The sequence below is a fragment of the Crinia signifera genome, chromosome 8 (assembly GCF_055691185.1).
Source record: "Crinia signifera chromosome 8, ASM5569118v1, whole genome shotgun sequence".
Lineage (NCBI taxonomy): Eukaryota > Metazoa > Chordata > Amphibia > Anura > Myobatrachidae > Crinia > Crinia signifera.
The window spans coordinates 140,765,433-140,782,670 of record NC_139224.1 but is presented as its reverse complement, the minus strand read 5'-3'; the positions used below and the strand labels follow the sequence as shown (position 1 = coordinate 140,782,670).

Below are 17,238 nucleotides of genomic sequence, written 5' to 3'. Positions count from 1 at the left end.
GTATCGCTATGGAGTTTTTTTTAGTAGGCATGGATGCTCTGGAATGGATGCTTATATAAATGGTTCCAACGGTTCATTTTTTTATGCAAATACAAATCCCATCTGCTGTCACCACCTTGCACCCCTGCTGTTACAGAATCTTTCAAATGCCGTTTCGGGCCTACTGAAATACTGGAGGGCATGAATCAGTATGTGTGCAATCTGGTCAGGAATGGTTGGGATACACAGCAATAGATTTCTAAGAAAAGCTACATGTTTAGAGTAGATGCAGGTCGTTCTGATAGTTAAAGGTCAAATAGATATTTAATGAGACCATGACCTAGGTGCTGAATTTAAATAAAAGCAATATGGGATGATAAAGCTCCATGTACTTCTCAGTTTAACCAGCGCCGATGTGACCATTATGCAGACAGGGCTTGGAGCTAGGCCAATCACAATTATTATTGCAGGCTTGCTTTTGTATTCAGAAATAATGAGTGTGTCACTATACGGTGAGGTTATCTGCAATTCTGGAGCTGGGGATAATGGCAGGATTCTGTAAACAAAATCCATTCATAAAATAATAGCATTTTCTACAAACCGGATTCTACGTTGCATTATTCTGCCTGGAGATTATTTTTGATTTCACCTTAAAGCTGCTATACAAGGCCAGGAAGCTTTGGGGTAATTCACAAAGTACATAACCCAGCAGAAGTACTATCGCTTGTCACCAGGGAGCTGGTTTTACAGTGGTAATTATTAGGAATTGTGCCGGCTACTAAAGAACAGATTGGTACTAGTTTAACTTTGTCCTATTTCATGTGATTCAAGGTCAAATAATTTTTACTTCTCAAAAACTTCAATTTATCACGGGATGGGAAAGTGAAGTAAGTTATTTTCACCGTTACTAACTACTGTGAACATTCCTTCCTCACTTTCCCTTTATACATATTATTTATTTTGTTTATGCTCTCTTACAAAGTTGAGAAAGAATCAAAGTTAGATGTAGATGGGAATATGAGTTTTAGTATTCATTCACATTAGCTGTTGTCCAAAATGCCAAATCATCCAAAAAGATCTAGTGTAGTCGGGACAGCTCCACTGATAAGAACTATCCCTTGAGTTATGAAGGCTTCCGGATAGTGACCTGGGTGAGTCCTATTGCGCTTGCACAGCAGGGCCGTCTTTCCGTATGGGCTTAATGGGCACTTGCCCAGGGGCCCCAGGTGTATAAGGGACCTATGCTGATAGCTAAGGATCCCCCTTTTCCAGGGAAACCAGAATTTTGAAAATCGGCCCTGGGGAACTGGAGATATCCAACTTCAATTCAGCAGTCCACATCCAACCTGTTAATTGCAATTCCTAGTCATATTTCTCAGGTTCTGTCTGACTTAGAGTTTTTCTGAGAGTATATTCCAAAAGCTGGGACTCTCCCCTTTCTGCCGACACTAGCGGCTTGTCTCTATCATGCCCAGAACCAGAGATATCAGCCTTTCAGCAGCTGGTCCCTGCTCCAGCTCCAAACGTCTGGTTTACAGTTTTATATTTTTGTCAATGGATTGCTCTGGCTCCTGATCTCTGATCCCCAAGTCCCAGCACCTCCTGAAAGTTGGGACTCTAGGTTTTTATACTATTGAAGGCTAAGAAATCTATTTCCAGATAATGGCGATATCTGCAGTCAAACAAGCTGCCCTTCCACCGGAAAATGACGAATATTAAGCCCACTTCATTATCCAACCCTCCCCTGCGTAAAGAACACCACCTTCCTCCCTGGAAGTCATTTACAAGGGACCCTTCATTCAGCTCAGTGCCCCCTTCCACACGTGAGTGTTCTCCCACCACCTGTGCAGTAAAGGAGTAATTAGCAGAAGTTACTGCTCCAGGTCCTACATGTTGAGTAGAAGATAGAGCACCCCCTGCCTCTCGTGGGACATCAAAGCTGCTGCTGATAGCACCCCCCACCCCTAGGATGGGAGAATGGGTAAGGGCGCCAGGGTATTGCTTTGCCCAGGGGCCCACACTGCTGTTAAGATGGCCCTGTTTCACAGCTGTAGACGTTTTCATGGGCAAGTTGCTTAGTGAAGGTGTGTGTGTGTGTGTGTGGGGGGGGAGTTGGCAATAGAGGGATCCTTCAGACCTAATTTGGGGCATTCCCATAGGCATCTATAGCTTGATACATATCGGGAACACAGCAAAATCCATGAGACATTAACCACATTTTACTTACCGCCCTAGAAATGATGACACGCAGTAAGAAGGGGTGTGGTATAGGGGTCCAACAGTCAGGATCCCAACAGTCATTATCCCGACGTCGTGATCCCGACAGGCCGGACCCAGACAGCATGGTGAGCGCAACAAAGCCCCTAGCAGGCTCACTTCTTTTGCCACACTGCGGCCACGCTGGCTCGCTACAGGAGCCACCTATTCTACTCTCCCTCTATGGGGGTCGTGGACCCCCACAAGGGAAAATAGCCGACGACCGTCGGGAACCCGGCTGTTGGTGTTTTGACAGTCAGGATCTGTTGGGATCCAGACAGGCACCCGTAAGAAGAGGCAATAGTGCAGATGGTGAAAAAGATTTACCATACTAAAAACATGAAACAACAATTAAAGCAGTAACTCACTATTTAACACATTCCTTAATAGTAACTAACAACATAGCATTATCTTGCTATTAGCAGTAACTAGCTAACAGCACACTGGGTTGGGTACGGAACCCCAATTCTCAGAAAGATGGCAGCAGGGTGATGTGGGTGACAATGGTGGACAACTAACCTAATAAACTAGTGTGTGTGTGTGTGTGTGTGTGTGTGTGTGGGGGGGTTTGATGAATTTTGGCAAATACAAGATGGGCCGGTCTGGATGGGAGCTTGTCATGAGGCTACTGTACATAACTTTACTCACAGCACTCCCTTGTATACTGACTCAGGAGTATAGCAACAGTCTGCTGAGTTTGAAGAAACTCAGGAGCCCGAGGTGTGCTCCCTACCACCAGTGCTGTGCCTAAACACGTGCAAAAGCGGCCGTGCGATCGAGTGGGCTTATCTCCCGAAGGAGACGGGCCCCGTTTTTCCCCTAACCCCTCTCAGCCATAAGGCCGACGAGGGGAAAATAGGGAACGGTGGGTCCTCTTCGCCGAAGCTTAGAGAGACCCTCATTCCTCAACCCCCGAAAGGGTTAGGACGGTGGGTCCTCCGCAGCCCATGCTTTGGAGAGACCCGCAGTGGACTTCCCTCCGCCTTGCGGCTCGGGGTCGTCCTCGGGGGGACCGCAGCTCTCCCCAAAAGGAGAGAGCTTTGGCACGTTGGGGAAATGGAAGGCCCGTAAGGGACGACCACACAACCCAAAAAAACGTGACACACTACAGAAAACAGAAAACGTGAAAAGTGCACGAACGTGAAGAAGAAGAGAAATAAATAATAAAGAGGACCCCAGCCAGAAGGCCGGGGTGGGGGTGTGAAAAATTGTCCTACCCCATCCAAAAGGACGAGGTAAGGACGTGAAGCGCTAACCTAGAGGGGAAGTGCGCAGTGCTAGTGCTTACTAGTGCATGGTGATTTTGGGATCACCCGTGCATGTTCAGCACCCCCGAGTTTCCCCGGGGGCACAGTGCAGCCTCGGACTCCAAGCAGCCAGCCAGTCAGCGTCCAACCAAGTGTTTCTCCGTCTCAGCAGCAGGCACTTTCCAGCCCCTGGCATGGGAATGGGTACTCCACTGAGCCTTTCGAAAGACTCCCTTAGGGGCTGTACCCCCCTCGGAAGAGCAATCTACTCAGTCCCAGTGTTTCTCCGCTCCCAGGGTTAAGATACTAGGCTGAGCTTTTCGCTGTGCCCAGGCCGGAGGCTCTGTTTCCCCCGACCTGGACCAATCTACTCGGTCTCAGCTTTTCTCCGCTCCCTGGGAATGGATACTAGACTGAGCCTTTCGCTGACTCATCCTTCGGGGGCTACGAACCCCGTCAAGAGAGTCAAACTACTAAGCCCAGTGTTTCTCCCCCCCTCTTACCAGTGGATTTACGGAAACAACACCTCCTACCAAAGGCAGAGGTGAAGATACTCAGTGAGACTTTTCACTACTCCCGGGAAAAAACAGAGGGGTCCCACACCCTCCGCCCATCAGAGCAGCTACTCAGTCCCACCTTTCTCTATTCTCTGCCAGAGGCCAGTCCATACCCACTGATAAGAACAGATAATACACTTGATCTTAGCCAAAAGGCCGAGAAGCCGAGAGACAGTCTGCTACTGAGTGTAATGAAGTACATCATTACAGCACCAAGTGTTCTGTGCTGCACTTTGTGTTAGCGAGGGTTGAGGCGAGAGTGATGCAATTCAGTGAGAACCACGCCATCAAGCTCCCCGACCACCTGCTTGGGAAGTGGGCAGATCGAGGAGACTCGTCTACTCTCATGGTAGTCTGAAGGCCCCAATCCACTAGTGTGATATAGCTAATTTACACCTGATTCTGAGTTTACGGAGAGAGGGATCGGATAAAAAGTGGCCATATCGCATGTCATTTCCTCCTCCGAATGAGGCATATTCCCTTGTTCCTCAGATTGGAGTCGCAGGGCATCATGACTGTCATGACTATTTATCATATTCCGCAGCCATGACTGGGATCATATACAAGGTATCATATGCGGTTTTGCCGGCCAGGAGCTGCCGGGTGAGTTGGCGGGGTATCTTGCGCTAGTGGATGGAGGTCTTTAGAATAACCACCCATTGGAGAATGCTGCTGCTCACTTTAAAGTCAATCAGGCTGAATATTGTGATGGTTAATAGAAACGTACAGAACGTGGGATGGTGTATGTGCGGCTGCTTTTTATAATCCCACTCAAGCCCTGTATCACAGGATCATTAGACCATGCTAACAGCTCATTTGAATAATTTCTAAGGCATTTTAGCATAAAGTACCAGGTAGAGTGGAAGGAACACAGTTTGCTATCTTAAGAATAAAGTATGGATGATGACTGCACATGGCAAGCACAGTTACTATTGGGTGATTGCTACATTTTTCAACGCACACTTCGTACTGTCCTTTGGCTTATTATTACTTAGGTGATGAATAAAATCAGTTGATTCAAATCTTAATAATAAGGGCAACAGTTTTATCCACACTCACAAAAAAGTGCTCTTTAAATGGACACCGCTGAGAGCCAGATCAGAACAGGTTTAATAGCAGTTCCATATATATTAATATATTAAATTGGTAAAGCACTTAAAAGACATTGCAAAATGCGTAGTTCTCGCCTTCCAAGATTTGTTGTGTTGCCTTTCCTGTAATTGCAATCCTATGATTTATTATTAGAAAAATAACCAAATAAGTCTATTGGGAACCTTACGTGCTGTATTATCCAGTGGAGAAATTCATGTGGACCGTTTGGGCAGTATTCAATGCTCTTGATTCACCGATTTTTTCGGTGAACAGGGCTGTTTTTCAGCAAAACAGTGAATTTTTTCACTAGAAAAATATATTTGCTGTATTTAATGCCAGGCAATTCACTGTTTCATAGTCGATGCTATTTTTATTACTGGACATGCAACCCATAGATATATTTAGAATTTTTAGTTACTTATGGAGGGGGGCGGGGACACACTCATTAAATATTCACTGCTCTGGGTCCCGCTCATTGCATATGCACGGAGCAGGACCAGCTCAGCGCTGACTGCTGCCCTGGGTCACCCGGCCCACCCTGCAGTTGCTACATGTGTGCAGCAGCCCTCCTGCCCTGTGCAGCGGCTGCCCTGTCCGCCTCCTGCCTGTCTTCCGCCATCCTGCCTGCCTCCGCTGGGTCACCGAATTGGGGTATTTTCGGCGTCAGGGGCAGCGAGCCCCTGAGGCGTTGAATATGGTGACCGGCGGGCTGGTGGTGAATCGTGGAGGACAGAGAATCACGGCGATTGCATAGTGGCACTCAAAGGGTAAAACAATCATCTTATGACGGCATTAACCAACATGTCCGTTAAGGATCCTAGTGATGATGTTAGGTTCGGGCAGCAATGTTGTGCCAATAACATACTGTACAGCTACTAATTATGCCATTAAGCAGGAACTGTAGTTCCGTTTTATATAGCTACAATGTCTTTTTAGCAGATCAGTACATTTTGACAATATTTTGTATACATTTGCTTCACACTCTTTCTTCTGGTTTTCATTTACTTTTAGAAGCATTGTAAGAATGGTACGTATACGTTAATGGAAAACATTACACTGAAAAGTATTCTGAGACAGCAATTACTTTATAACAAACACTGAAGAGACCCTTGTAAGGTATCCACATTATTGGATCCATTAAGCTTCAGTATAGGTTAATGGATTTTCCTATCCCTGAGTGAGACTTTTGATGTAGCAATAAGACCTTCTTGAGAAACATCTCCACACATTTTTCCGAATAATGGTTATCGGTGGATTTTCTTAACCCCAATCCTTTATTTTGACCATTTTATAGAAATAATTCTGAAGCAGGTTGCAGAAAAACAATTTGGTCAACTAGGGTGGACATAGGACAGGGAAGGATGGGGGAATAATAAGGGGTGGAGATGGATAGAGGACAAGGGATGGGTTGGAAATGAGTAAGGAGAGCGGTACGAGAGAAAGAGAAGGGATGAGAGTGGGGATGGGAAGGCGTGAAATTTATAAGGGGAGGAGATGGAAAAAAGAATGTGAAGGGCAGCGATGGACTGGGGCTCCAATTTGGCCCGGCATATTTAGACCTCAAAGGGCCCTAAGTAAGATACCAGTTTGGGGCCCTCCTCCTATAAAAATCCATAGCAATATAATATTGCTGCTGATGGCAAGTACCTTGGCGCGTGCACAGTCTAATGATAAATGCTCAATGCATAAACATCAGCATTGCGTACAAATCTGAACCAAGCTCTAGGTCTCTAGTAAGTAAACTAACTCACCAAATACAGTGGATGAAACCATTTTTGTGTCCAAACATTTTTTATCCTATCGAAGTACATCAAAGGGACTTTGGGAGTGTGGGCAGGTCCCTGTAATGTCATGAACATTTTAGGCAACAAGTTTATCTTTATGGGATTCTTTGGGACCTGCTGTGCCCTATGTGGTATGTATTGTACCCTACAATAGGTTGACTTGTGGAAAAGCCGGCTCTGGGCCCTGCCATTTGTGTATGTGCACGCTGGAAATGCGCACGCCCCGTTACAGGGCTGCAAAAGCTGCTGTTTAGGGTGTTCTGCGAGGTGGGGGCCTTTCCTCGTACCACGCCCTGTCTCTCCTGGACAAGCGAGTCCAGCGGCAGGTGGTTTACACAAACTGTGATTCCACAAGCTACACTGCCCACTCTCCGCGGTGGTCGACAAGCATTAGGTCGATACCATTAGGTCAACATACCTTTAGGTCAACATGAGTTAAGGTCGAAATGCAGGAAGGTCGACGTGACTTTAGGTCAACAGGGACATTAGGTAGACATGGGTAGGCTCGACAGGGTCATTAGGTGTGCATGACTAAGGTCAACATTGAAAAAGTTGACATGGCTTTTTTTTTACTGGAATGTCAACACAGTCAACATAAACACTAAACCATAGCACCGCGTCCCCTCGCTTCAGGCACGGTGCCTCACTACGCTTGGCACACTATTTTATTCTCCCACCACGCCCTAGTGCAGGGCTAGGCAACACCGGCCCTCCAGATGTTAATGAACTACACATCCCAGCATGCCTTGCATCAGTTTCAGCATGGCCACATAGCAAAACTAATGCAAAGCATCCTGGGATGTGTAGTTCATCAACATCTGAAGGGCCGGTGTTGCCCATCCCTGCCCTAGTGGATGGCAGGCCATAAAATACCGCCTGTCGGCACATTTTGGCTCAAGAAAAATGAAAAAACCCAATGTCGAGCTAATGACACTGTTGACCCAATGACCCTATCGACCTAACCCTGTCGACCTTAAGTCATGTCGACCTTCCTGCATGTTGACCTAAATGCATGTCGACCTAATGCTTGCCATCATGCTGGTGACCCAATGACCATATCCCCGTGCACTCTCTGTGCTATCCCCCACGACTGGCACTTGGACTGGTTTGCACAATAGTAAGAAGTCCCCATGTTTTCAGTGTTTTTGCTATTGTCAAAAATAGTCTACACTGCCTACTCTACAGCTTGTGCCTCTATCGGGTATTGTACTGGGATAATGTTACAGGAAGGGTACAATATCCCAGCAGCCAAAAACCTGTCAGATTGTGACCGTCTCCCCAATGTTACCTATGCCCTGCATCTATCCTCATATATATTAAATTTAGCAATTTTTCTCCTTGTACATATTGCTTTTGTTTTAATCCTGAAGCCTTCGAAATATACAAAATACAAAAGTACTGTAATTCTAATCCCTGTTCCACTGTATTCACCGTGAAATATGATCAAATTCAATTTGATTTGTTTTATTTTAAATGATTTGAGTAAACATATTGCATGAGACTGTACCGTGCAGTAATAGCAGGGATTGCTCAAAGTTGGATTCTCAGAGATAAACATATACATCTACCCAGACAGTAATAAAGTATGTTGGCATAAAATGTATCTTCATAAAACTTTATGTGTTCTGGAGAGACGATCGCGGAAATCAAGCCACGCGCATTGTGCATTTCTCATTTAATGTCCAGGCTTGTATTATGTCAGGCATTTGTTTAATTTGAAAAATCACCACTTGTGACTTGTTACATACTGTATGTTAGAATGGAAAATCTAATTTCATAGCATGTGTGTATGGCTCTTAATATTAATGTTTCAGCACAAGTGCTCTTATTTACCTACTCACTTCGGAGTCAAGTGTTCTGTTGACTGAACCAATTGTTTTTTTTTTTTATAGCGTTTTTATTTTGGATCACATTTTCATAAACAAACAGGACATATAAGCAGTATACAAGCACCGCTTACATATACATATACACGACAGAAAGGAAAAGTACAGTAAAAAATAAACACAATCATAAAAAATAGTCATAGCTCCTCTACACGATACATATTTCCTATGAAAACCTCTACCAGACTCAAGACATGGTTCCATCCCTCTTTTTTAAAGACCAGCCCCTGCTTTTCCGTACAAGAAGTATGCCTCTTAGTACCCCCGCCCCCCTCCTACCCACGCTCTCAATCCTCGATTTCCACCAGATCCCGATTACACCCCGCCAGCCTCCTGCGAATATAAAAATAACAAGAGGGGGGGGAGAGATTGGGATGGGGATATATAGGTCGCCCCATCGGACCCAACAAAAGAGAAGAAAAGAAGAGAGAAAAAAAAAAAAAAAAAAACCAGGAAGTTCCTAATTGAAATTCCCTAATCAGGAGGGTGCCTGGTGAACGACCCCAATACTGATGCCTCCCCGTCAAGCATGGGGATTTGTGACCTTAATCTTAGACTTCGTTAAGTAAAATAATTCCCTACCCCCTAGCAAGGTATCTCCCCCTCTCCCATCCTCCCCCCCTATCGACATAAATACCCTAATTCTACCCTTGTGTATTGGCAGGGACGGTATCCGCCAGTACTGGTGCCTCCGTCCTGTGTTTCCCTACTAGCCCCTCTACCCACACATACTAGAGACCCGTGTATCATGTATGTGAACGTGCCTATAAGTGCAAATCAAATATAAATATAAGGGGCTCTACCTCCGGCCGCGTAGCGGTCCGAGGTCCCCCCGTGCCCATTCCCTACCTATTGTTACCTCCCAAAAAAAAAAAAAAAAAAAAGAAAGGGCGCCCCGACCTGGGCTGACCTCCTCCCCCACCCACTCTCGCCCCCCCGCTAAGTACTCAACCCCTCACTATAGCTAGCACTATATAATACTGATCTGTTCCAGGGGCCCCATATTCTCAGGTACTTATCGAGCGTCCCCCTAGATGCAAGCAGGTATTTTTCATGTTCACTGGTCAGGTTTGTCAAGTTAACCCATTCCCGATGGCAGGGAGCCAGTGGGGATAGCCATCGTCTGGCTATTATCACTTTGGCTAGGGCCACTATACTTCTTGCCAGGTACTTCAGATCCCCATTTATTGCGACATCTTTCCAAATCCCCAAAATCAAGCTTCTTTTACTTAACCCTACTCTCGGTACCCCCAGTACCTCTAGGGTTTCCTTAATTTCCCCCCAGAACCTGCACAGTTCCCTACAGCTCCAAATTAAATGATCAAAAGTGGCCGGCCTACCTCTGCATTTAGGACACTCATCAGATGCGGACTCAGAAAATTTCTTCAATTTTACCGGTGTAATATAAATCCTGTGAAAGATATTGAACTGGACCTGTTGTGTCCTCATTAGATTAGTCGAATGCCGGGGACTTGCCATCGCCTCCCTCCACCCAGTCTCATCCAGCTGGGGAATATCCTCCGCCCATTTAGCCCGGAGGGCCCCCAGCTCCTCCGCTTGAGAGAAGGACTGTAAATACCGATAAACCTTAGACATTCGCTTCCCTTTAGTGATTTGCTTAATAAAGACCTTGCATGGAGCCTCCTCCAGAACCCAACCATCTGATCTACCACCCTGTGACATTGCACTTCTTACTTGCAAGTACCTAAAAAATACCTCTTTGGGTATGCTAAACTCTGACCGCAGCTGCGAAAAGGATTTTAAAGTTCCATCCTGGCACCATTGCCCCACACTCGTAATTCCATATATCCGCCAAACTTTCCCCCCGTGCTGCTCTTTAAGTTCCCTCATACCTGGCAAAGAAAAGATAGGGGTGTCGGGGTCCATACCCGCTGTATTTGATAATTTACTGGACCATCTCCAAACCTTAACCGCCTGGATAATCAGGGGAGGAAGATCCCGACGAATCCCTCTCACAAATAAACGCTGTAGAGGCGAATAATCTGGATCCACCCCCGCTACAAGACTTAGTAACTCGTCGGGGGCCTCCTCATCCTTGACCCATGCGCACAACTGGACCAACTGGGCAGCCATATAATAAAGCTTAAAGTCAGGGAGAGCCAAGCCACCCCTTTCCCTATCCCGAGACAGGATTTCTAGTCTAACTCTTGGGCGTTTATCTCTCCATATAAAGGAAGAAACAATACTCCTGATTTTCCTAAAGTGTTCGTCCTTTATGAAAACAGGAGCATGTTGAACAATGTACAGAAACTTGGGCAATATGGCCATCTTGACCAGGTTCACCCGACCAATTTGTGAAATCTGGAGTCGTGCCCAGCTTCTACATTTTGTTTTTAAATCATGGATAAAAGGGAAAAGGTTGTCAGAGATAAAATCGGCTGAATCTCTTGCTACCACTATACCCAAATATCTAAATTTCTCCACCTGCTTTAACTGTACATGTAGCATTGGCCTAGTCCCTACATTTTCCCCTAACCAGATAAAATTAGATTTCCCCCAATTCATAGTGAGCCCAGAGTATCCCCCAAAGTCCTGAATTAACTTTATCACTCCCGGCAAATCACCGGGGTCCGCCAGCCCCACCAGAAGATCATCCGCGTATAACGAAACTAAGTTCCTACATGGCCCAAGTCCCCGAATCCCTCCCCCCAGTGTCGCCCGCAGGGCGCACGCCAGGGGCTCCACCACCACTGCAAACAGCAGAGGGGACAGGGGACACCCCTGACGCGTACCTCTGGAGAGGGAGAAAAGGGGAGAGGTATGTCCATTAATGGACACTCTGGCCTTAGGATCCTGATATAGCAGTGATATCCGTTTAATAAACCTTTCGCCAAACCCCAAAGCCCGCAACACCCCCCACAAGAATGGCCATTCAACTGAGTCGAACGCCTTGTTCGCGTCAAAAGACGCGAGCAAGGCGTCCGTCCCCACCATCTGCACCCACTGAAGATAGGTATAAGCCCTTCTTAAATTAATCATGGTGGACTTACCCACCATAAACCCAGTCTGGTCCGGGTGGACCACTTGATGTATTACCGTCTGGAGTCTGGTTGCCAAGATCTTGGCATATATCTTTGCATCCGCCGTTATTAAAGAAATAGGCCTGTATGAATCCACCCGGTTAGGGTTCTTACCACTTTTAGGGATCATGATGATTACGGCCTCAGTCATTGACTGAGGAATGCTCTCCTCTTGTTCCATCTGTTGAAAAACTTTCAGGAGGCGCGGGCCTAGCTTATCTATGAATTTTTGATACAACTCCCCGGGGAGGCCATCCAGACCGGGGGCTTTGCCCCCTGGGAAAGAGTTAACCGCCAGCTTGACCTCTTCTATTAGCAGAGGTGACTCCAGACAATCCCGTGAAGCAGGCTCTAAGCAGGGGAGAGCTATACGGGACAGGTAGTCCTCAATTTCCCCAGTATTCCGATTAAGTTTGGACCTGTATACCTCCTCCAAATGTGTGGAAAAGAGCTCCGTAATACCCGGGGTTTTGGTTACTTTATCACCGTTTGTTAATTCGATCATCGAAATAGTGTTATGAGGATTCTCCTGCTTCATTAAATGGGCCAGAAATTTCCCAGTGCGGTCAGAGTTTGCATACCACTTATGTGCCCCAAACCCCAATCTACGACATGTCACCTCTTGAAAATGTTCTACCCACTCTTTCTGGGCCACAAGCCACTCAGACCTAGCAACATCTGTTTTCACCTGTAAAAATGCATTCTCACAGTGAGTCATTTTGACCTCTAATTCTTTAGCTAATTTACGATTAGATGTTTTTAAAAATGCTATCTTTTTGATCACAACCCCCCTCAGGTAGGCCTTGAAGGCATCCCACACACAATTATTAGAGGCAGACCCTTCATTACCCGCAAAGAACTCCTCAATAGTAGTTTCGAACCCGCCCGGGTCACCCATTTGCTCCAGCCAATAGGCCTGCAATTTCCAATACTTGAACCCTAACGGGGTCTCTAAATCCAATTCCATTATCACCGGGGAGTGGTCCGATATCCCACGAGCTTTATAGTCAACATGCCTAATCTTAGTAAGGGCTTGGTCTGATACAAGAATCAGATCGATCCGAGAAAACGATCTATGGGAAGGGGAATAGCACGAAAACTGCTGGGCCTCAGGATTCCTCATCCGCCAGGGGTCTTTCCACCCTATTTCTTCAATGAACTCAAAAAACCTATTACCTTCTCTATCTATATCCTTCTCGGACCTATTCCATCTATCCAGCCTGGGTTGGAGGACCTTGTTAAAGTCCCCTAAGCAAATCACTAAATTTTCTGGGAAAGAAGTCGCAAATTCCACCGCCAGTCTCACCACATCGTAGGAGAATGGGGGTGGGATGTATACAGTCATAATACAGAACCGCACATGCTCAATAGCACATTCCAAAAATATAAATCTTCCCCCCTGGTCAATCTTAACACATCCTACTTCAAGAACCACAGTTTTTTTGATAAGAATCGCTACCCCTCGGGAGGAGGAGGAAAAGGGGGCCTGAAAGATATGTCCAATCCATGGACGTTTTATGGATCCCGCCCGCTCCTTCGTCAAGTGGGTCTCTTGTAAACATATTATATCAGCCTCTAGGCCCTTACACTGCTTCATCACAAGAGCTCTTTTAATCTTGCAGTTCAGGCCTCTGACATTCCAGGTCAAGAATTTAACCATTTAGGATACATCAAACATAATAATCCTGCCTATACCCATATCCGCTCCTCTACAACAAGACCCCCTTGCCCCCTTAGGTCGGCCCGCCATACCTGGTACCGTAAGAGCCACTTAGCAGAGGTTTTATTCTTCAAGCTGCCATGACTAAAAACATACAAAAAAACCCAAAAACACTTACACCACAACAAATACACAAAAAAAAACCCCATCCCCCCCCCCCCCTCCCTGTATACCCAACCCCCCTGGTATACCTATATCCCTATGCCCCATCCACAGCGTACCCCTACCCTAACACAAATACATGCGCCCCTGGGGCAATTTACTAATGACCACCAAAGAAGCCCGCCCCCCCCCCCCCTACCACACCACTCCACAACTCTCAGAATTTATATATAACAGCGGGCGAGAGCTATCAGCAAGACAAAGAAAATAAATAAATATATATAAACAACAGTCATGCAAATAGCTCTCGACCGCAGATCAAAAGTCCTGTTACATTTCACAGAAAATACTCCTTCAAAATATTTAATCAAGACATAATTCATAGCGCCCCTACGGAATGTGCTCAAACCCAACACGCTCTACCATGTAGCCATGAACACACTACGCAGGGCCCCCGGCATCAGTCTAAGCATAAACAAGTCAATGAAAAAACAATATATAACGGTATATATGCATCAAAACACATGAAAATAACTTGTCACAACAAAACACAACAAGGATAAATCACAGTCATAATAATAGCTCTCGGCCGCACTCCCGAAGCCCTGTTTCTCTTCACAGGCACTATACCAAATAACATGTTTAATCAAGGCTTACTACATAATGCCCCTATGGAGTGTGCCCGGGGCCCAGCAAACTCTGCCATAGTGCCACGCCCACACTCCGCAGGGCCCTCTAAACAGGTCTAAGCATAAACAAGTCTAAGAGTACAAAATAAAGCGATACCCATATACAACAATCATGCTTCAGACCACGGGAACAACTGGTATCAGCTTGCTAAGACCTGTTTCTTTCCAGGATAGGTAACATCTAGCCACCTGGCCGCCTCCCCGGGAGTGAAGAAAAATTTCGTAGCCCCATCCGCCAATACTCTCAATTTGGACGGATAGAGCATGGAGTATTTTAATTCCAACTCCCGCAGGCGAATTTTGACATCTCTAAATTTTGCCCGGTCCTTCTGGATTTCTAAGGGAAAGTCCGGGAAGGCAGCAATCCTACTGCCATTATATGCAAAGTCCTCCTTGTCCCTGGACAATCTTAAGACCGTATCCCGATCTTTAAAATTTAGGAATTTAGCAATAAGAGTCCGATGAGGACCTCCCGGAGGGGGGGCCCGGCCGGGGACCCGATGGGCCCGCTCAATAGCAAACTGAGCCGAAAAAGCCTTGTCCCCAAAAATCTGTAACAACCAGTCTGTCAGAAATTTCTCTGGGGATGCCCCCTCTATTCTCTCTTCAAACCCCAGGAAACGAATATTATTCCGTCGAAGACGGCCTTCCATGTCCGACAATTTATACCGTATTTCAGAGATTTGGCCACTCATGGCTTTAACCTGGGACTGTAATGGGCCAACCAGATCTTCTACACCTGAGATTCTGGTCTCGGCCTCAGTTACTCTCTCACGCAAAAGTTGAGCATCGCTCCTCAGCAAGGAGATATCAGACTGGACCTTGCTGATCTGTTCACCCAGGCGGGTCTCACATGTATTGATAGCCTCAAGCACTTGTTGCAACGTGACTTCAGGGACCCCCGGGGTTGTACTATCTTTGGTAGGGGTAGATAGCGGGGTACTCGCTTGCAACTGAGAACTGTTCCCTGCCTGAGAGCGAGCATACTTCTCCAATCTCGCAGCAGCGGCTGTCTGGCCCGTTTTCCCCATTTTTGCCCTTAACACAGTCCCTTGGGATTATTCCTCCCCTTGCTCCGAATGTTATTTTAGAGAGCCTGAACCGGGGTCACCCCACTCACAGCTCCGGCCAGGGGCCAAAAAAAAAAAAAAAAAACACGAAAGTCTCCGGCTCACTCCACCGTGCCCCCCTGTTCATGCGGCAGTCCAGGAAAAAAAAAAAAAAAAAAAAAGCTCCAACCCCACTCCCGGCCAAGCTGGTACTTAATTATCAGCCCAGGGACACTCGAAATACAGCTATAGCCGACGCTGTTAGTTCTTAAGAGGAGATGACTTGCTCACAACTGCCACCCAGCACTTTATAATATAAATATGCAGCGAGGCGGAGGTACCTTGTTGCAGACAATAGACTCCGGTGTCTGCGCCTCTCACCCGCAGGCTCCCGGGGTCTCTTGAGCAGGCAGAGGGGGCTGCCCTCGTCCGCTGCGACTCACACCCGCAAGCAGCCGCTGGCGGTCCACTCACGCCCCTCCGTCTCCAATCACCGGAAGGCTCCCTTGCGGGCAACACAGCGCTAGGCCCCTGCTCTCACCGGGCGTCACAACCCCTCCATCCAGTGCCCACGAGGCGGGAAGACAGACGGGGATACTCGGGCTGCTGTACCCCGGACCAAAGTTCTCTCCTGCGCCACGTATCTCTGCGCGTCGCAGCGCTGAGCGCCCGCTCTCACCGGGCGTCCCAGCCCTTCTGTCCAGTGGCCCAGGGGCAGGAGGACAAGCGGGAAAGAACAGCCCGCTGAAGCCCAGACCAGAGTCCTCTCCTACGCCGCGCGTCACCGCGCGTCACAACGCTGGGCGCCCGCTCTCACCGGGCGTCACAGCCCTTCCGTCCAGCGGCACTGAGGCAAGGAGACAAGCGGGGAGAGACAGCCGACTATAGCCCGGCTCAAAGTCACTCCTTCACAAACGGTAAGGCAAGATGTCGCCGGGTTGCACGGTAGTTTTCAGGGCTTGCATCCAGTAGTTTCAGCTGCTAAAACGGAGAAGTCTCCATACACGTGGAGTGATGTGCCCGGAGGAGGACAGGCGCGCGCTCTCACTCACGTCCTGCCGTGGTCACGCCCCGCCGAAAAGCTAACTGACTGAACCAATTGTTATAAAAGTTCAGGATATATCAATGCACTTGCTATCAGGCAGGGACACCAATGATGCACTTTGTGATGGATTACCATATTTATTAAGAGAACATATATATAAATTAGACATGCACTTTTGACTTCTTTTTGAGTAACTCAGAATTAGGTTGAACGTGCCCAGGCACCTAACTTCCAGCTACATCCTCTGCTCATACTTGCCTACTTTTGAAAACTAGTTTCAGGAAGATTATAGTTGGTAGTAGAATTTTGCAAAGTGCCCCATTGAGTGGGCGTGTCATTCTCCTCCCAAAGGGCGTGGCTAGTTCCATATATTGAGAGTTTGTGAACGTGGCACCTAGAAACATGGGTGTGTGTACTGCTATATCTGAGAGGAAGCTTGTAAAATGACGTATATCCTAATGTAGATGAGCCCCAAAGCAGTTAGTAAGAGTTACTATACTTGGTAAAGTGCTGGGAAATGGTGCTGATGATGCAATGTAAATGTATCTATCTCTCGTTCCTTTTTTCCCAAATATGTAACAGTGTAATGTGGGCTAGGTGAAATGAGGGAGATTGCTAGACCAATGAGGGAGAGAGGGAGATTGCTGTTATTTCAGGGAGTCTCCTGCAGAATGCAGGAGGGTAGGCAGCTATGCCTCTACTGGCTCCCAGCCATGGCTGCTAGCCAGTAGTCTACACTGAAACTAGTAAACAATGAGTATCAGCCTGCACTATTAGCCATTCACTGTACA

The 17,238-nt window shown here is 46.9% G+C and overlaps 1 protein-coding gene and 1 pseudogene across 2 annotated transcripts in view; both read right to left on the bottom strand.

Moving 5' to 3' along the window:
- TNR (tenascin R) overlaps nucleotides 1-17,238 on the bottom strand; it is a 413,177-nt gene that overhangs the window by 239,021 nt on the left and 156,918 nt on the right. The window lies entirely within an intron of this gene.
- LOC146029969 (U2 spliceosomal RNA) lies at nucleotides 4,072-4,207 on the bottom strand (annotated as a pseudogene).